This window comes from Mixophyes fleayi, chromosome 4 (assembly GCF_038048845.1).
Source record: "Mixophyes fleayi isolate aMixFle1 chromosome 4, aMixFle1.hap1, whole genome shotgun sequence".
Taxonomy (NCBI): domain Eukaryota; kingdom Metazoa; phylum Chordata; class Amphibia; order Anura; family Limnodynastidae; genus Mixophyes; species Mixophyes fleayi.
In genome coordinates this window covers 241,611,387-241,634,200 of record NC_134405.1, presented here as the reverse complement: position 1 = coordinate 241,634,200, position 22,814 = coordinate 241,611,387, and the positions used below count along the sequence as shown (strand labels likewise).

Here is a 22,814-nt window from a genome sequence, read left to right as displayed (position 1 = left end):
TCTTCCACACCTGTGGCTGCGAGGAAACAGCTGAGATTTCCTAAAATGGCGGGGGTGCAGAGCAGGCAGGAGCGAATTTGAACATCTGGTCCGGACTGAAGGACCTGCCAACGATTGCTGACATGTCTACTGTCGCTGTATTGGATGCTGTCACCACTGAAAAAAATGGTGGAGGATTACTTTGGTGACAGCATCCAAGTAGACATATCAGACAATCCTTACTTATACTGGTAGGAAAAAAAGGCAGTTTGGAAGCCCCTGTACAAACTGGCTCTATTTTACCTGAGTTGTCTCCCCTCCAGTGTGTACTCCGAACGAGTTTTTAGTGCAGCGGGGAACCTGGTCAGGGAGCGGCGAAGGAGGTTGCTTCCGCAAAATGTGGAGAAGATTATGTTCATCAAAATGAATTATCAATTCTTCAATGAAGACCAGCAATGGCCTCCAGAGACTACAGAGGGACCTGTGATTGCGGAGTCCAGCGGGGACGAATTGATAATGTGTGAGGATGAGGAAGTACACACTGAAGGGGGCGAGGAATCAGAGGATGAGGACGACATCTTGCCTCAGTAGAGCCAGTTTACTTTGTACAGGGAGAGATGAATTGCTTTTTTGTGTGGGGGCCCAAACAAACCAATCATTTCAGCCACAGTAGTTTGGTAGGCCCTGTCGCTGAAATGATTGGTTTGCTAAAGTGCGCATGTGCTATTTCCCCAACATAAGGGTGGGTGGGATGGCCCAAGGACAATTCCATCTTGCACCTCTTTTTTGGCATTATGTGCTCTTTGGGGCCTAGTGTCTGCCACTGCAGTGCCACTCCTAGATGGGCCACGTGTTTGTGCCGCCCACTTGTGTCGCTTAGCTTAGTCATCCAGCTACCTCTGTGCATTCTTTTGGCCTAAAAACAATATTATGAGGTGTGAGGTGTTCAGAATAGACTGGAAATAAGTGGAAATTAATGTTCTTGAGGTTAATAATAGCGTAGGGGTGAAAAAAAAAATCAAAAAAAGAAAAATCTGGATTTTAGCAGTTTTTATGCTTTTTTTCTTAAAAAAAAAAATCAGAACCCAAAACCTTGAGGGGAGTGTTTTGGCAAAACACATTAGAACCCAAAACCTGAAGGCAATCAGAACCCAAAACGCGAAAAGTGTCCGGTGCACATTATATATATATATATATATATATATATATATATATATATATATATATATATATATATATATATATATATATATATATATATATATAAAATATGCAGCAATAAACAATTGGCGCAAACAACAGTATTGTATAATAATATTTTAAAAAGAGTCCACGAAAACACCTCTTCCACGTATGGAGGCAGCCTTCCTTATATTGGATGGTAAGTCCAGAGTATATAGATAGGTATAGTGCAGGAATCGGCGCTCAAGGTGTGACAGTATTGGAAAATAAACCAAAGTTCAGTGGAAAATATAAGTCATAAATAAATGGATCTTTCAAGATTCTGGATAGTCCTCTTGGACCAAGGTTATAAGTCCAGTCTTGTATATATGTAGAAGACAGAAAACAGAGAAATCAGAGGACTAGTGTGTATGTGTGATAGCCCATCACCATAATCACCACACCAAAAGATCAATAAAATAGCTTATCTGCATAAACTGCTCTTATTCAAAGGCAGGAGCCGTTTAGCTGTGTAGCAACTTCCAGAATAATAATATAACCGGCTTCCCCGGTATCATGATGTTTCTCCAGAAATCTGCATAATCAGCACATCTGTACACTGTCGGCTGACAGTGTGGCGACTGCAGACACCAGAGACCCGAGAGGTTTTGTGACTGGTGTATGATTGAGGAACAGACATACAGATGTGCTGATTATGCAGATTTCTGGAGAAACATCATGATATATATATATACATATACACACACACACAGATCTATTCTTATGCTAAAAGTAGCTTTTTATTCACATTTTATGCACATTTCTTAGACCATAAACATTAAATTGTACAACTATTGATTAATTTACCACTCGGCAGAAGTGGTAATATTAGCAAACTACTCCTCCAGTGTGAATGTTTTTGAACATTCATTTTAGATACTTCGGTACCAAAAGGGACAACACTAAATATGCATTCAGTTGCTTTTCATTAGATTGTTGAGATATTGTTAGTATATGATGTTTTGGTAACTAATGTTTACAATCTTTAAGCTATTAATACATTTTATTTATGACATTATATCCATAACGTATTCTTCTATATTGTATTGCTTCTGTAACTTCCAATATTATGGATTAAATTTGATAGACCTTTATAATATACAAGATCTAATGCTTATTTATATTGTACTTTTATCTGATGTGTCAATATTATATTTTTCTCTCTACACTGAGGAAGTTGAGGAAAGTTTTTGTATCAACTTCACAGGATTCTAAAGTCCAAAGTGACAGAATTTTTTCTATTTAAATGGTGGACTCCTCTCTTGTCCAGATTTCCCAGACAGACAGAAGTGCCATTTGAAACAAACAGACAGCAAATGCATCCGTTAGTTTATGATTCATTTATTGCACACATGAAAAATGCATAACATGACTACATTTGAAAGTTGATTGACTTCATATTAAAATTCTATCCTACCCAGGGACCTATATTATATTAGCAGGATCACCCCGGCATTGCGCTGCTACAATTTGCAATATGTGGCAGTTTGGTTTTTTTAGCAAATTATTTGATAAATAGACCAAAAATGCTCTTTAGAAAATAAGATTTGCTACTTTGACGTTATGTCGTGTTGGTGAGGTTTGGCGAGGTTTCCATCAAGCAGTCAAACAATTGTTTACAACCTAAAAATTATGTTTTCAATATTTGTTGCTCTGTCACTTTGTTTCTATGTGGTCTAATAGGTTACTTTTTCATTTACAAAATAACTGTGCAAGATTGCCAACAAACAAACAAACTTCTTATAGAGATTTACAGACTGCTGCAATGTGTGGGTTTTGTTTGTTTGTTCTTTCATTGTTTACAATTCACTTTACATTAATTGGTACAGGCTGATTTTTTGCAGAAATTTGCAAATATAAAAGGGCTTTCACCAATGAGATCATATTCCAGTGATAAAAAAAATTCATGATTCTAGAGGAAGAAGTATAATAAACGATTACCTCTCAGGAGACCCGCATGCTTTGCCTAAATCAAGAGTGGCAACAGATCGTCCTTCCTAGAAACCAGTATTACTAAATGACAAAAAATGCACAAAAAGCATTAAATCTATGGCTCAATCTATGTCTGCATAAATAAGCAGTACACATCACATTGCAGGCAAGCTGGGTTGTCTATGAAGAGCAATATAAATTCACAAATATTAAAATGATATTCATGCACCTCGGCTAAGAATTATACTATGAGACTTCACACTCACCAGGCCGTTCTTGAATTCTCTACTGGAGACCAAAGAATTAAAAATCTCTCTCTCTCAGTCTCATCTCTAATATATATAGATATATTTATATCTATATATATCTATCTCTGTTCTCCTTTGTGGAATACCGCTCCTTGAAGAGCCCTGGGTGTTAACAATATGAACATATATTAATGTATTTTAATTTAATCCTTTCTTGCTGAGAGGGGTTAAAAAAAAAGCTAATCCTTTGCGATCGAGGGCTCAGAAAACACAGAGATCACTGCAATGAGAAGCAGCAACGCCACATGTTTTTCCAAATAAATTATTAATGGTTTAATTCATTAACATGTTTTTGTGCCCCTTGTTAGAGTCATAAATTAGCATTCTACATATTTTTGAAAGGGGATACATAGGCATGATTTCTGCTTCCAGAGCAAAGAACAATTGGAGGGATTTCACTTCAAAAGGAAATTTTGAAGATAAAATGGCAATAAAAATATAATAGACGAATAGTCAAAAAGGCAGTAACTTGTCACTATATGTTAAATCAAAGCACAACACCTAGAAATATGTTTTTAATTTGAATATTAAAGTATCAACAGGCTGTGGTTTTTTTTTTTTCCATTTATTACTTTTCTTTACGCATACATTGGTGTTTTCGGACCATGGCTTACTAATACATAAACGGTAATATATATTGTAAAGTCAGGGCTTGATGAAGAGTACATAAATAATCTATTATTTATGTTTCATTATATAATATATGAAGAGATTCAGCTACAATTTAATTAGCACACCGACTAGGAACAAGTCCCCCCCCCCCCCACTGGGAAAGCATGGGTTGTTACTTGATAAACAGGTTTTGGAACATTTGGCCAGTAATTAACATATGAAAGACTGTAGCCAGCTTCTAGACTCCGCCCACAAAGGTTTTGTACTGTACACAGAGAAATAATCTCGCTCTTTATGCTTGGTGCTCGGACGGGGAGGTAATGCGGCAATTACTCCTAGGTGAACAGGCCCTAGGCCTTGGCTAGTGTGAATGATGGAGCTTGAATGTAGTAAAAGGTGAGTGAGTATGGATTGTTGTAAGTGATATGAAAGTTTAAGTGAGAATGAAAGTTTGAATACAGATAAAATGGAGACATTTGTGCTATGCATGGTTCTTTGTTGGTTAAGCTTTGGTCATGGAAGCATTGGTGTTATACATAGTCCTGTGTGGTTTTGTGTTGGTTTCAGGAAGTGATCAGATTGTTTTGTTGGCTGTGTTGGTTTAAAGGAAAGTAGTGCGGATGGATGTAATATGTGGTTGAAATACCATGTGTTAAAATTGGCCAGTGGACATTGTGTGTTAACTGCTGAATAGCGAGCCATTTGTGGTGAATTGGCTAATACTGCTTGTAATGAGTAATGGGTCTGTACTGACTTCACATTGTTAGTAAGTGAGGCCTTGTGGGCCTACATGTGTTTGTAACAAAGCATGGCAAGTCAGCCATTTTGGATGGTGACTACAATGTAAGAAGTTTCATTATAGACTTTGAGTGAGATGATTGGAGTGAGTGCATCTGTATGGATTCTCCCCTCCCCCTTCACTACACAATGCACACACACACACACACACACACACACACAGTTAGACAATAGTTAGTCAAAACACACACACAATTATATATATATATATGTATATTACAGGCAATAAGTGTTATATATGGCACAAAATCTATATTTTGTGTACAATATTGTTACGCTGTTTATTCTTCTATAATATAATACAACACACTTTAAATGAATTTATATCTTGTTGTGATTATTCTTGAAGTCTGTCGATATAAGGGAATATAAGAATGATATTTCTTGGGTTAATATAGAAATACCTTTTGCGAGGAGTTGGTTGACGGTAATATATATATATATATATATATATATATATATATATATATATATATATATATAAATATAAATAACGGTATTGAATGGTCTTACATATATTTGCCAGTATATTAAGGAGATTGTAACCCAAAAGGGGGGAAAAACCCTTTTACAGGGCTGGATTTATATTGTCGCTTCTCTAGGCCACTAATCTTTCAGGGTCTGAGAATCTGACCCACCAAAATCTGGACTGTTGAGAGGAAAAAAGACTGGTCATCATTTTGTATCCCCTAGTTTAGTTTAAAATAATAACCTACATATTTGATAATGTACTATTTGCTGAGAGGAGAAGTACTGTGATTAAAAAGGTACTTCTTAGTAATGGTCATGATTATAGTCTATCCTATCAGGATTATTATGGAAATAATATGGTAATGTTTTCTATGGTGATCTATTCTAATAACTGAATTGACATTGTGAAAATACAGTATCTAGCAAATCACTGTGTGTGTAAGCAAACAAGGGTTTAATGTACTTTGATTAAGGAAATAGACATATTTCAGGAGCATGCTTTCCCTTATCTTACCCTGATTATTCACTCAGAGATTCCATGTTAACCTAGAAGGATAAATAACCCTATTAATTGCATAGTTAAGAGCTCCACAAAACCTAGAATACTGGCTAAAATTAATTTGGTCAAGAAGATTATACATAGCTCAATCTAAATTCAGTACATAGTATACACTGTTTTTTGTCTTGCCAGTCTGATAAAACGTCTGTATAAATTTGTAGTCACTAAAAGTAAAAAAGCATAATGGGCTGCATTTATCTTCGAATGTAATGTAAAAGGAACTTGCATTTAAAAATAAAATCAGACGTAACTTGCACGCATGTACGCCTGTATTCAAGTACAGTCTGATCTCAAGCAACCTTTCCATTTCAACATGAGTATAACTACGCTCTGGTTATTCTTTCCATATGCAGACAGTATATGCGCATGATACGCACCTGTATATATGAAATATAAATTCCCATCAGAACGCATGCAAAAAAAAAATTCTATTAAATAAAAACTCTTAATACTGTAATCTTTAATTATAATACATCTTAAAAAATGTTTTACATGAAATGCAAAAATCATGATGTCCTTAATGTATACTGTACATAAAATGCATTTTTATAGGTTCTCTCTCTTGTAAACACATGTTCTGGCATGCATATGTGCCAGTCCTGACTGTCGGCACTTACACCCGCTCTGTAGCTTGTGCAAAAGATCAGGCTAAAAAACACATACTTACAGAAATGCCAAGAGCTTGAATCGGATGAATTAGCATGCGCTCCACCTCAGCACACCCTTATTGTACATTGCCTATGTGCGTCTGCCCCTTCCCACCCCGAGCTGCTAACAGGGATTTCACATTGCAAGACTCATCACTGCTCACTACTTAGCAGCTGATCAGCCAACACTTTCTGCTCACATGATTTCTACACAGCAGTTGATTGGCCAGGGGCTACATAATTACACTCATTGCCATAATTACCTTGTTACCGTTTGGTTCACCTAAGCTAGTTCCTGTATCTTTGGCCAACATAGGTTTGTATATCTTCTGCTGTTAGATTAAGTCTTTGACCTTTGTTTTATGTACTGGATCTTGCTTCTGGATCTCCGCCTGCCCTTAAACACCAGGCCCGTTTATTGACCTTGTGTACCTCTCCTGTTCTCCGGCCTGGCTTGCCAGTTGACTATCCACTTTTGTGTCCTGTTTGTCTTGTTTTGTCTACATGTTGCCCCATAGCTGCAAGTTTCCCTGACTCTACCTCACTCATGGCTGTTAACATCTATACACTATTGGGATCAAGTCCAGGGGACATCCAAGTACCTGTGAACAGTGTGTTTCCAGGAAATGAGACTGCTAATGGTATAAATATTCCATACCATAGGCACTGTATAGGGGTTATCAGTCGATGATTGTGGGGTTCATAACACTCTTGACCCATATCATTTTGGTGGCAGTATTTTTTTTATAATATAGGAGGAGTACAGGTCACACACAAAATATAACCAAAACATAGGTGGAACCAAACTAATGAAAAATTAAAAGTAAAATAAACATTAGGTCTTTCATTACAGTTCTTAATTCTCTTTAGTTACTTTTATATGATTACAGAAATGTACCACACTCAGATTAAACTTATTGGGAGAAGCATTCTAGTTTTGGGTGACAATAATCCCTGATCTAAACAAGCCAAGCTTACAGTTTACAACAAAAACCCTCAACAATCCAAACTAGAATATGCTAGAGAAGAATAATATCACTAATATTCTCCATCACAATATCAACACTAACTTATAACATTACTTTATAACATTATGGAGAACAGTGTCATGTACAGCTGAGGAAAACACTGTTCCACGAATATTAACCTCATTATGCATTTGGCTGAAAAATTTTACATGGGAAAATTGGCCTTTGGTGTTCCCAGTTCTATGCCAAAACCACCACAAAGTAAAATGAACCGACAACCCCAGTACTATTCGTAAACATTCAGCAAAACTCGATTAAGAGATGGCATTACACAGAATGGCAAGGGAAAACCAGAACCCTAAAATTATAGTCGGAATGTCGCGCCTCTCTGTTACGCGCTACACACCCTGTAAAATTAAGTGACATTGCTTAATCAATATAAATCACGCCAAATATAGGAGGAGCATAAGTATAAATATGCAATTTACAAATAGAAAATATAGTTTCAAACTATGCTAAAATAAATAAGGTATAATAGTTGAACTCCAACCTTAAACAAAACTATAGTGAAAGGTATTTACCATGAAAAATATTTTCATTTTTTTTTTATTTAAAATAGTGAAAGAAAATAGATTTAAAAGTACATTATGGCAATTTATTAGCAAAAAAAAGTAAGAATTTAGTGAACAACAAAAAAAAAAAAACTACTTGGAGGAGTGTACTTTCATCATTGTGATATCTACATTTAAAATAAAATGTTGATCTAAAGATTAACGTAATAGTTAAAATTGTACAACCAAAAAACAGGAGAAGTGCAGAAATTGCCAGTGATTGAGTGTACAAAGAGACCAAATAAATGCACAAGTCTGAATGAACAATGCGAGTTACCATCTGTGTAAGTTAAACAGTTACCTATGTATGTTAAATGAATTTTAATGCATTAAATCTGAAAATGTTCATTCACCAGAGTCATCATCCTACATTAAGTACTAATTGGATTAGTTGGTTTTTGACCAATCCATTCGTAAAAACATTAATTTGCAAAATTTGGTCATTTGCCTTAAACTAATTATTGACAATCCAGAGAAAACTTTGCATGATTGTAAGTCTATATAAATACAATTCTATATATTTTAGCTAGTGTTATTTCTGAACATCACATTTAGGGCGAAATTTGCACTTAGCCATAGAAACTAATGATCTTCTAAATATCTAGCACAAATTAAGCAATGAGTGCATATATCTGATTATTTACTATAGTTCAGAGCAACTTTTGCACCTGAATGCTTGGTTAGTAAATGTGCCCAATCATTTGAACTGCTCAATCTACGCATGTGTCTATTGTTTTGTCCTTCTGTTTTTTGATGGGAAAACTAAGGTCTCAATGTTTATAAATGATAAATAATAGCTTGACAGGATCTACTTGCTCATGCAACATGTGTAGAAGGATTGTAAGTAACTAGAGTTGCTTGGAAATTTTAAACTGACTCAAAATATGAATGAATATTGTGGTTTGATAACCATTTTATTTTCTGAAGTACAATCGCCAATTGACCCAGATTTGAATTAGTGGTTCAAAGTTTACAGCTTGCACTGGCAGTTCACATTAAAATTTGTATTTATGAATAAATAAAAAATATTTTTCCAAATTCAGTCTAAAAATACTACTGTGTTTGAAGTTGGACATTTGTGGTTTGCCATTAAAAAAATAAAAAAGTATCAATTTAAACTTGAACATAAATTGTACAGACATGGTAAATTCTGTTCAACTGTCTTGAATTTAACTTGATGGTATTAAGATGTCAAAAATGAGACATTCTGTAAAATTTTCTGTCAATTTGGACATGAATTGGCACATCTCTTTATATAATAAAAAACCTCTGTTTACTTAGCTCTTTGGGGTAAGGGTCACTAAACAGTCATAATAAAAGGCGTTGATTGAGCCTTGCAAGTTATGACAGAAGACGTTCCTGTTATTTGTTCTCTTTGTAAATATAAGCTTAGTCATTGACCCAAAGTGCACTTTATATGATGTGTTTTTTTGTTTCATTTTCAATATGACACTTGACATATCAACCAAACGCAGTGAATGAAGCGCATGGCCTGGCGTGTTCCTCGGCCTGTAACATCTCCCTACTTTTCTTCCACAATTCCCAAACACAAATGGTATAGAATGCATTTCAAACCAAATGGATGTAGAAGTTATTGCAAACAAATATGATGTATACATTTATAACAAATTTAAAGTATAATGAGTCAAATGTTGTCATTTTGTAGATGATTATTCATTTTGACACTTAGGAGAATGTTCTCCAATGTGTTTGGCAACAAAGTATTCCCTGAAGTCTCTGAGCAGTGATTCTCTCAGGGATCATTAGGCCATTTGTGCCTTTGCAATGGAAGCAATTACACAAACTATCAGGTCTTCATTGTAGGGGAAAAACTTTAGCGGTTGCAATTCAAATGTTACATTCACAGGAAGAGGCTCCTTACTTCTTCCCAACACAGCAATTACTAGCTTATTTAGTAGTTATTTTAACAATTTCAAATGGCTACCGGACATCCTCCCACAAACTATTGCATATAACATACTGTATATTCAATATGCGATTCTTCGAACAAAACCAAAGCAAAGCTGTTGCTTGACTCAATTGCTATTAATTATACATTTTCTCGGAGATACTCATTATGTAAGTAAATATAATGGGTCTGTCATATTTCTTTTTTAGCACCACAATATTATTAGGTAAATATACATTCTTTTGCATTTTATTTGGCTATATACCATAAAGCATTAAGCTTTAAAATTGTACACTAGCTATGTGCTGTAATAAGTATCTTTTCAACAGACTGAAACCGTGAATGATTTGAATTGATGACTCATATGAACAAAAAGTAAGCGGTTTGTAAGGGGTGTATACCCTGGAAATATCTATATGAAAAACTACACACGTGGTGTTAATTCAGAGCGCTTTCTAACTACACACACTTACTCTCTAAAGGCTCCTCACTTTGGGTTATATTTATAAACCTTGAGAGTTGTTACATATAGGTCTCTTTTCTTCTCCCTAATACGCTCATACTTGGAGAGCATTGGAGAAGTCTCTTGCAAGATATTTTCTCTACTAAAAGAACATTGGGAACTATGAAGATATTGGTGCCTTTTCTAATATAGACATTGCGGGACAATCCAATTGTGTTTTGGACTTCAAGTATATGTCTCACATTTTGGATCTGTATTATAGTATTTAAGTAGAGATTCAGTCTACTTGCGCCCGAAATATACACATTGTTAAATATGTATTATTATTGTAGAGGGAAAGATTAGGGCAGCATTGTGTAGAAGCGCTTAAAAAAGTCACTCTGCTTGCTTATTATAGATCTTTTTTCAACATGTTTGCCAGGTATATATATGTTTTACTATGATCTCTGTTGTACTACAAATATTTTCATCTGGGAATTTGAATATGCTTTTAACACTGCAATAATGTAACCCCTACATTTTGCATGCACTAAGAAAAAAAAACTTGGCTGAGGTCACCATATTGTCCTCAAAAAATAAAATAATTTCCAAAATCATAATTTTCCATTTATAGGGCAGCACGGTGGCAAAGTGGTTAACACTTATGCCTCACAGCGCTGGGGTCATGAGTTCAATACCCAACCATGGCCTTATCCGTGTGGACTTTGTATGCTCTCCCTGTGTTTGCGTGGGTTTCCTCCGGGTGCTCCGGTTTCCTCCCACACTCCAAAAACATACTAGTAGGTTAATTGGCCGCTATCAAAAAATTGACCCTAGCCTCTCTCTCTCTGTCTCTGTGTGTGTGTTAGGGAATTTAGACTGCAAGCTCCAATGGGGCAGGGACTGATGTGAATGAGTTCTCTGTACAGCGCTGCGGAATCAGTGGCGCTATATAAATAAATGGTGATGATGATGATGATATGCTCACAATGATTTAGTTCAGTGGCTGTGCTTCACCTAATTGCCTGTTCCTGGTGGTATCATTTAGACCCTTTGATAATATGGTGTCTTCCTTCAGTCTATTTGCTCATAGTAAAGCAGACATGAGAGAAACAGTGATCTAATTTCAATGAAATACAATAAATTCCGTCTGACATGCACAAAGAGGGGGCTGGTTCGGTAGAGCATTTAGAAAGAGTTGCTCTCCATGTTAACCTATAATGGAAGCTTCATCATGTCTTTTCCCTTATGTCAGCACTAACAGTTCTTCAAAAGATGCTGTTTTTTATCTGCGGCACAGAAAAGAAAAGAAAAGCAATAGGAAAGTGCATACAGAATTTTGTTGCAACTCACATAAAGAATACATAACCCATCCATAAGTGGGTGTTTTATGGATTTCTGCAAATCCTCATATGGGAGACCGCCCGATTAGGTCTAGTGTGTTGTAAATTGTATTTTTGCAATTTAGACGGTGAGAGTCCAGGCCTCCCATTAGTAGTATATAGGATTTTTATTATTTTGTGGGAAGTAAAAAGCCAACATGAATACATATCCCCAGTGACACAACCTGTGCAGTAATGTCAGTGGAGGGTATAGCCTAGTTGACATTACCAGGGACTATTAAACCTAGTGCACAGTAAAACTGGCACTGTAGCTGCGAATCAAGTTCCAATGGTGCTTTTGGCCAAAAACAGTGTCGTACGAGTTCCAGGGAGGAGGTTATTGTACAATGGCCGGTACCTATTTAATACTTATTTTACAACACACATCACAACATTTTTCATTTCCAAGAAACTGAAAACTATAATGGATCCTACAAACTAACGCAAAAATGTTGTCTGGCTTGTGGTACTTTTAGCTGCATTCATCACATTTTGGGCGTAAGCATGAATGACTTCACATAGAGATCATTAGTCTCCATTGTAAATACAACCACCATAAAAGTTGAGACAGGTGCACATGGACAATGGCAAATGTTACCCATGAACTAGAGATGGGCGGGCTCGGTTTCCCGAACACTGAGCCCACCCGAACTTAGGGGATCCAAGTACCGAACCGAGTCGGCTCGGTACTTTCGCTCTTTTTCGGATTCCAAAACTAGGCAAAACGTCATTGTGACAACGTCCGATCTCGCGAGTTTTGGAATCTATAAATACCACCCTCCACATCGATCTAGCGCCATTTGAGGGAGGGATACAGAAGGGGTAGAATAGAGTGTAGGGCAGTTGGGCAGGCAAACTTACAGAAATGAAAGAGGAGGGTAGTAGCAATGTTCAACAAAGCTCCATTGCCAATTGTATATTTCAGTAATGACAAGTCCTTGCAGCTTTTTTCTGAATTTGCACAAAAATAGTGTAGAATGTTATACACACTCAAAGACAAGAGCTTCATTGCTGAATTTGTCATTGCTGAAATACAAATACAATATACTAGTCCTTGTAGGCTTTTTTTCTGAATTTGCGGGCAAATTCAGAAGTGTTATATAGATAACAGGCAAAGAGAAGTGCTCCATTGCTAAGAGTCATTGCGGAAATAGAAATTATAGGGCTGGCTAACTTGGTCTAAATCTGCAGTTACATTTTACTGTACCATAGCTCACTCAGAAACAGGAGAGGTGGCAGCGTTCAGTGCTGAAACAGAAATTGTAATAATAGAGCTGTCAGTGTTCTTAAAAGTCTCCAGTGACATTCTACTGTAGCATAGCTCATACAGAAACAGGAGGGGTAACATTGCTGTTGTCACTCTCCAGTCCCAGGCACGATTATACTAACCCCTTTACCTCATGTGCTAAAGCCTATGTTCAAGTGCATAGTGGTTTTAAAGTCAGGGAAATAAAAATTTAAAGAAAAAGCTTGTACCTTTGTAAAGATAAAAAAAAGCTCTCAAACAAAAACTGAAAGTTTACTGTAGAAAAACATAAAATTGCAAAGATACCATTCTACCCAAAATATTACTAGGCATACCAGTATCAGCTAGCTCCCTTCTCTTAGCTAGATTTCAGAACCTGCAATCTACACTGTCATCATATTCAATTTCTCTAGCTGCTTCTCAAAAAGTATAATTAAGGCAATCACTTGACTCAAGCTCACCATGTCTGCACTCTCTTCACAGGTGACTACTTCACTGGACTAAAGTACATTCCCCTCAAATTCTAGTCTTCTTGCAGCTGCTGCATTCTTGTACATGCTGTTGCAGAATCCCGAAAATGACCATAAATTTTTCGGGACACAGACAGCATCTCCTGTATGTCATTGTCATTTTCTAAAAGTTCTGTAACACCAAGTTGATTGTGTGAACAAAACAGGGAATGTGATGGAATTGCCCCCCGCTGTAATGCTCTAACAATATTGGTGGCGTTATCAGAAATCACATATCCTCAAGAGAGTCCAAGCAGAATTAGCCATGTTGCAATGACATCCCTTACTTTTTGCAACAGATTGTCAGCTGTATGCCTCTTAGTGAAGGCGCCGATACACAGTAGCCTACATCTGAAAAATGTGACGTATTTGGGTACATGCTGCTGCTGTTCCTGCTGGTGAAGGCGAATCATCAACCCAGTGGGCTGTCACAGTCATATAATCTTTAGTTTGCCCAGTTCCACCTGTCCCCATATCTGTGGTTAAGTGTAGTGTGTAGAATGGCATTTTGTAGCCCAATAATTATATTTTTAAAAATTTTCTGGTAGAGGTGAGGAATAGCTTTTCTAGTAAAATGGTGTTGTGGTGGAATATGGTAATAGGGACAGAAGACCTCAATAATTCTTCAGAGGAATCATGGTTAGTGAAGGAGTCATCTAGCCTTAGCAACTTGGATGCAGGACTAACTCCCATCACTTGTGAGGATATTGATGCCAAAGGTGTTGGGAGTGTAGATTGCAGGTGCTGGGATCTAGATGAGAGAAGGGAGGTAGATGATGCTGGACTGCTTGTGGTTATTTTTTTAACATAAGTTTCTGATTTTCCCAACAGCTTTCCATGAACTCGCTTCAAATGCCGTGACATAGATGAGGATCCTAGATGGTTAAGTTCCCTAACCACTACTGAGTGTGGCTTTACAAACGCTACAAATGGCTAGATAACGGTTGTCCGGATTTGTGTAAAAATAATTCCACACATAAGAGGTGGATTTTTAGTTTTATGCCCAGGCATGACAATATCCTTTTTCTCATCGCTGGTAAGAACTGCTGCAATTTTTCTTTGAAAGTATATGAAAATCATATTGTGACCTAGGAGGTGGTCAAACTTTACTGCAAATGACTTGAAATTTGTGTTATTGAGGTTAATGATAATGTAGGATCAAAAAATAGCAAAATTATGTGATTTTAGCATATTTTAGCAATTTTTTTAAAAAAAAAATAATACAGATTCAAAACCAAAACACACAAGGGTGGTTTTGCCAAAGCCAACACCACAAACAAAAAGCTAATATAGATCCAAAACCAAACCACTTCACAGGGGTCAGTGAGCATCTCTACCATGAACACAACTTAAAAGGTAAACCAATGATTTACCATAGAGGCAAGTTTTTCATGCCAGCATGAGGTATTGTAAGGGAATGTAGTCCATTTACTAAGCAACATACTATAGTACCTGGTGACGTTGACCAAGGTATTGGACACCTGTAATCAGTGCATATTAACAGATGCCTGAGGCTAATGACTGCAGAGTGCTAGGAAGCAACCTGTAAAATAGAAGTATAAAATAGTAAAAAACATCCCTGGAAGGAGATGTCTTACTATGGACATTCATTTAATATGGTAAAAACAACAAGGAGCCAAATAATTTGGAATTTATGAGGTATGCATGCAGAAGAAGACTGAACGCTTGACTAAGAACTGACACATTTAAAAATTAGCTGTAGTCCAAAGCAAACCTAAAGAAATAAAAGAATAAAAAAATTTTTGTTCTTGATGGGGAGGGTGTTCACTGCATTTTCATTATGTTATGTCAGCTCTCCAAACATTGCGTCTTGTAGTGGAGAATGAGAGCTAACCAGACGAATATGCCTTCAGTAGTGACCAATCTATACTGCAGTGCTCACTCCCCAGACACTTTTTAAAAGCACAAAGTCTGACCTTCTCCAATAGAAAAGATAAATGTGCTGGAATAAAATGAATGAAGCTTCACAGTCAATACATGCCATCATTATTCAAGAAATCTCAGTCTCTTATTCTCTCAAGCACCGCGTGTCCTGTCTAGTCTTTCAGATGCAATAACATTACCCTCATCACCTCGCACAGCTCTGTTTACCACCCTATTACTTGGATATTGATTGTTTTCAATGACTTGGTAATCAAGAGACTAAACGGCATCAAATGGGAAAATAACAGCAAAGAGGAATGAGGAAAAAGCCAAAGATAGAACAGAAACATTAGGGATGATGAGCCTCGGGGTCAGGAATGAAAATTATACATGCATTGACTAAAATAATTTTCTGCCCAGTAAGCAAGCACATGTTTATGCCATTTGAAACAAGACGTACCAGATACAACTAAATAGTAGGATCCAAAAGATCAGTGAAGCAGATTTAGGAATGTAAACTTCTTTTATATAACTTGCTATTGTCACTGTTTGGTGAGATTCATTAAATATAATGAGCTGGTTATGGACTGTTCTTTCTTTCAGTATCTCTATTGTTAATTTTGTAATCTAAAATACCTAGAAGTAGTATTAATCAGTGGACATATTAATAAAAAGAAAGCTGTACAGCAAAAGAAAAATAAATTTACAGTTTCAGCCACATTATCCCAAAATTAAATTAGTTTATTTCAAGCTCTGCTCCTATAATTATGCCCACATTGTACTCGAAAAATCACTTTGGGTTAGCTGTGACTTCACATGTACCTTTATTAACAACAGAAAGCAGGCTTGTGATCAAACGTGTAATATTTTCCAATTTTAAACTATGAAGAAGCGGTGCCCGTTTTATATTTGTGCCAATAACTCAAATACAAATGTGTGTTACCTGCTTCTACATAGAGGGCAATAACCATTTTCAATTTCAATTATAGGTGTAATTTGAAGCAATCTAGTATTATCGATTTTACCTTATAAATGAGTATATTTCCTCTTACTGTTGAATAATATAACTTTTTGTGTTCTGGATAGTTTACATAATTATTTCCAGTGATCAACATATACAACAAGGAGCTAAGATACTGAGACTCCATGTCCCAGTGCTGGGGTTAAACAGATCTAACAAGAGCCACACAAAACTGTGGACTCCCAATGCTTCTTTATGTGTGCAAGTGCACCTACTTCTTTGCCAAACACATTTCAAGGTGCATCTTTTCTTCATGATCCTTGGAAACACCCTTGTTACATCAATCTGCTCCTAGTTTTGCAGGCTGGGGGATTCTCTTATATAGTGGGCATGTATGAACATACTGGTAATGTGGGGGCTTGAAATTGACTATATGTTGGTATTGTGTAGGCATTTCAGCTATATGTTGGGCATATTCAGGAGTTTTAGCTATATGGGGATATGTATAGGTATATTGTATATGCTGACGCAAGAGGCAACATGGGCATATTGAGTATGACCACAGGCTTTGCATGTTATAATGCAGATGCCATGTTTTCACTTTTATGAGCATGCTAATTTAGCAAATTAATTTGTTTGTGATGTACTATGCATAATAATTTTTGCTCTAACAATAGGTTAAATAATGCTCATTCAATACAGTAGGAAGCATTAGGATTGTAAAACTTTGGCGACATGTGGCTAACCCCTTATTTTCACCGTACATCAACTTTTTTTTCCCACTACAAGCAAGTACTACAGCTGGCATGTCTGGGGACATAAGGTCAGCCACGTTGCATTGCCTGGTGGTGCCAGCCCACCCAGACTTTTATGCAACAGGTGTATGCTATATATGCTAATATACTGTAGTTCATTTTTATTTTACTAGCATAACAGTACATAAGCCTGGAGCTTTGGTGTCTGAGCAGAGTGTCACCAATTGTTAACATGCGTGGCATCAGAGCATATGTGGTGTACACAATGGGGCGTGAGGCCAGAATACAAAGATTATCCAAATGATTCTAAAAAAACAAACTGTTACTGCACCATTCTACGACTTGGCATGATACAATGCTGCTCATTTCATGCTCAGACAGTGTTCTCTGCCTCCTTCCAGCTTTCACACTGTTGGAGCAGACAGTGGCCAATCGTCCGGCTCCCTCTCAGGCAGGATGGGGCTGGAGGAGACCCACATCTGTTGCTTACTGTGGCAAGTATTTTTTTGCTTTGATTCTAAATAAAATTTGGACCCCCCCCTCAAGAAATCTTGTGCCCCTTGAGCCTGGCTTGGGTAAGCTGTCTGGCTGCATGATAGATAAGAGCACGCTGGGAAGAAATGGTTGAACAAGAAACGGTTGAATACAGGTAAGGGTTTAAGTTTGAATAAACATAGATTTTGGCTTTCTGCCTCTAACTTGGACAAGTGGTTTAGACATTAACATTACAAAGCAAGGCACTCTTTACAATGAGAAGTAACTTTGATTTGACAATACTCCTTTGCAGTATATGTATGACAGGAACCAATGTCTTCAGCACAAGCTCATCTGTTTATTTCAAGAATGAATCACAATTTCCTCACAAGGGATATGCCGTACATAGGGTGTTTGAACAAAAAACAAAACAACACAGGTACAAAACATCAAAATCACTTAACTTCAAAATTTACATTACCTGAATACAGCCAACAAAATTACATACATTACGTAAAGATCACACTAGGAGTGAGGGCCCTGCTCATGAGAGATTACATTCTAGATGGGAGGGGGTGGATACAAAGAGGGAGAAGCTGAGTGGGGGCAGAGGTTAGGGTTGCGGAGGTGGCAGAGTTAAGAGTAGTGTTGGTAGGTTTGAATTGTTGAATTGAGTTAGTTTTGAAGGCACATTTGAAGCTTTGGAGACTGGATAGTTGGGTGTGGGAGTGCACGCCAGATAGTGGGAACAATGTGCAGCAGAAATCAGTAAGTGGTAATCAGTGTGGATGAGAGGTGGCAATCATTGGCAGAGCAGAGTAAGAAGGAATGATTGTGTATGTGTTGATATAAGGTTGGAGATGTAAGCTTTAAAAGTAGTGGTTGAGGGCTCTGTATGTGAGGGTGAGGCGTTGGAACTTTATTCTGTAGAGTACAGGGAGCCAGTGTAGCTGTGAGAGGAAAATGAGAGAAAACTAGATGAGCAGCAGCATTGAGGACAGAGTAAAGTAGGGAGAGACGGGTGTAAGGGAGGCCAGAGAGGATAAAGTTACAGTAATCAAGGCGAGAGATAACAAGAGAGAGTGAATGAGAATTTTAATTGTTTCCAAGGACTTCATGATTTTTGCTGCCATCATTTAGAAATTGTATCTTTATTAGAAAAATATAACATCTAAAATCTTTCCAAAGTTGTGGTGTAGGAAACCATGCACTATTATTGGGGAGCAGTGCGATGGGGGATAGGGGGGCATGAGTCCTATGTGAATGCCCAAGAGTTTCCGGTTCTATATAGCAGCAATGTTGACTGTGAATGCATGGTGGAAACTAGTTGCAGTGAAAGTACATGTCCCATGATGCCTTGCTAGTTGTTTTAGTATGCTGGAACATGCGAGTCAAAGGTTATCATGGCACCGACATATTTGCTTGAATTTTTTCCAATTTGTAGATGCTGTACATAGAATTACTATGGTGCAAACAAGCATCCACATTCCACAGTAATTTTATACCCATGCCCCCTCGAAGTTGAACATGCCCCTTCAGTGTCGTGCATGGTATTTTATGGGCACCTACCATTAGTTTCCCTGGTGGGCCCTTCATGCCCCACTGACCACATAAGTCTTGTGTTTGATTATCAGTCTTGCATGGACAAGAATGTCAATCTTATTAGCATCACTGATTTGCATGTTTGAAAGGGCTTTATAAAAAAAATGGGTTATTTGCCTTTAATCGTTCAAAATTTGGAAAGGTCTGCTAAGTTTTAATCCTTCCATTTTATTTCAAGCTCTGTGGTAGATTTATGTCTCCTTGTTTGATTTTTTGGAGCTCAGCCAAGTAATACATTTGCATTCTAGAGTCTGCTGTTTTTATGTTTTAGGCAACTTTATGGCAATAAGCCAGTCCGCTGAGGCTCTTCGAGATACCTGATGCTAGATTTTATACTTGCATAAACTGCTGTGACTCAGGCTCATTAGAACTACTGCACCTCAGCTACTCTCACATTTGCCCCTGAAATGATAGACTGACTGATTAGGCTGCTATGCAAGTCCTAGGTCACATTCATTTCTCAGCTGGTAAACCTGCTTCTATCCTTAATTTGCTGCTGAACAGTTTTTTCCCAGACAGTGGGAATGTTTGCTTATGCCTACAATGCTGCCTGTGATTAAAGTGTTCTGGTTTTGCAATCGAGTACTTTTTTTTCTTTACAGCCTATTATTATTCTGCGCCCTGAGATCCAATATGTTTGTTATGAGAAAACAAATACAATAGCTGCAGTAGCTATGAGATTAATGTATTATGCGAAGACTCCAAGGAATGAAATACAGTGCTGCATACATTCTTTGGGAAACCAGATCTACCAACATCAGACTAAGCTATCAAGTTTAATAATAATAATAATAATAATAATAATAATAAATAATTTGATAGATATTCCCTAAAAGTGTAGGTAGTCAAAAGTAATATAAAATTTGTGGTATTTGTAAAACAAAATCCCACTCTTAACTCCAGTTTACCAGTATGAAAGTTATAAAATTGGGAGTACATTTACCACCAATTAAAGTCCACTTCGACAGAATAGCCCACTTTATATTTACTTATCAGTTACGGTCTCCAAATACATTTCCAAGCAGTCAATGTAGCACCTGTTACAGAATTCAAAGTATACATCATTGGGTTAATACATGTATCATACATTTTAGTGTAAAGCATATTCAAACTTCAAATATAGCTCATCGACTATTAGCCAGAAAGTATCAAAAAATAGGTCATGAGAGAAACTATTTTGTGAAAGAACACACATTTCTCACTTCCCTGCTGACTAGGAAGTGGAGTCTTATCTGGACACAGAAGGTTACTACTTTTTCTAGGTAGGTACTATAGCAAAGGAAAACGAATATTGTGAAATAAGTGGACAAAAGCTCCCCCTACCAGCATTACTAAATAGTGGTGCTCGATAACATGTTAAATGGTTGAGTACTAGTGTTAATTGCTATTCTCAATGGTGAAATTGCATGATTATCTCAAAAGGATGCAACTCCTTTGATCTAAAAACTACAGCGCTGGGACTTGAAAAACACCACTATCCACAAATGAATTCATGAACCTATATAAAACAAATAAAAGTTTTGTTAAATGAGTAAACTATAAAACATCACAAACACCATAATATTAATGAACATATCTGCATATCAGTGCACCGATCTAAAAAACTACTAACCCAATTTCAATACCAATTTATGATGCTTCAATGAACAAAAAAATAAAAAAGTGAATAGAAAGTCATATATAGTGTTTTCCTTGTAAAACACAATTTAGGTAAATACCATATAAGATTATGTGTCTCCAACTGGGAGCGCTCCTTATAATATAAGTGGCTGCTTAGAAAGCATATAGGAGTGATCACCCACACTCCAGAAGGAATATCTGGAGTCAGCTTAGAACCAAAACTCCTCCAAGCAAGGAAGGTGCCTCAACATGTCACTGGGACTCCTTACTAATGCATTTTCGAGCCAGCCCTTACTAGATATAAGCCCCTATACCTGTGAGTGTGAATTTGGAGGCCATTATAAAAGAGCACCCAGAGTTGACAGATATCAAATACCTTGATAAAGACTCAAACAGTTCAAAATGCGTCGCTAAGGAGTCCCAATGATATGTTGAAGCCCCTTCCTTGTCTGGAGTTGGTTTGCTTCTAAGCTGATGGGTGACCCCATTGAAAGAACACGCTAAGACTCAAGCTTTTCGGTAGGCGGTTACTTCACATAACATTGGGATATTCAGGATTTCTGAGAGTCATTAGCTTTTATTTTTACGGAATATCTTATGTTAAAAAAAATGTTTTGAGGTAATGCACCATCCTGTTATTCCTCTTTCTTCCTTTCCCCCCATGTAGCGGATGAAATACAGCTACAGTGGACCTTTGTGGTTGGGATATGCGATAAAGAATACTCTTAAGTAAGAACAATAACAAAGAGGAATTAGTGTCCCCAGAAGGCATATATTCACGTATGGTGTTGGAAGGTTTAACACTTTGAACACATACTTTTTTGGTGATCGAATATATAGAATATATATCAAACATACTACACTATATTAGTTTTTATACTTCTCTCCATATATGCAATGTCACTTAATGGACCATTATCACTCTGGGTGCGAAAGGATATTTGGATAACATTACAAGAGGATTGAACTATATGAACTTATCTAGGACTGCTTTCAAATCCATTATTTATTGTAAGAGGATATACATATATTTCCTATGTGATTGAGGTAGCGCCAAGGGTTGTATATATGATTATTATTTGTAAAAGCCATATGTTGAAAGCTGGCACTTTGGATAATGTTGGCTGTGGAGATCCTCGTAGTGATAGAAAATCATTCAATTACTTACGCGTTTCATCACCTGGAAGTGATTTCTTCAGAGGAGTAAGCAGTTGTAAAGAGTGGGGGGGGGGGGGGGAGGGGGTGTCACTGAACATTCCTCTGAAGAAATCACTTCTAGGATCTCCACAGCTAACATTATCCAATACGCCCCTGGGGATTTACTTCAGCAACATGCAAGCTAATACAATACCGTCAGGAGAGACCGTTTACAGCTCAGCTAGCATGTATCGGGAGGATGGAGCAGAAGTCAGTAAGATAAAAGGCAATAAGACCGGTGATCCTGTTGAAGTATTCCATAATCTGGGAGTGTGCCAGCATTCAACATACAGATTTTACATGCATCTGAAATTCATTTGGTGAACCTGGATTCAGTACACACCGCTAATTTGCACCTTAAGTACACGATGACAGTTTGCTGTGAAAATAACTATATGCATACAATTCAACATCTAGTGCTATTACAATTTGACTGAATACCCAGGAGGATTAAGGTATATAGGGATCACTTGGTGTATGTAAAGTATCAGATTATGATGGAGTCACCAATTTATGGAACAGATGATGCTGTGGTTCTCTGATATCATTTCTCAATTTTTGAAGAGGACACAAATACAGAATAAATAATGTGGGACATGAAAAACAGTATTCCCCATTGATGAATTGTGTTTTAGAAGGAGAGTATAAAATATGACTTACTTTTTATGTATTTTCTATTCCTTGAAGCATCATAAATTATGTTAGTAGTTTTTATATCAGTGCATTG

At 37.0% G+C, this 22,814-nt stretch overlaps 1 protein-coding gene across 1 annotated transcript in view; it reads right to left on the bottom strand.

Annotated features, from left to right (window-relative positions):
* The window catches only part of NAV3 (neuron navigator 3), a 539,311-nt gene that overhangs the window by 476,382 nt on the left and 40,115 nt on the right, over window positions 1-22,814 (bottom strand). The window contains exon 2 of the mRNA XM_075209582.1: window positions 3,142-3,213. The gene's annotated coding sequence lies outside the window, so the exon portion shown is untranslated. The remainder of the gene's footprint in view (window positions 1-3,141; window positions 3,214-22,814) is intronic.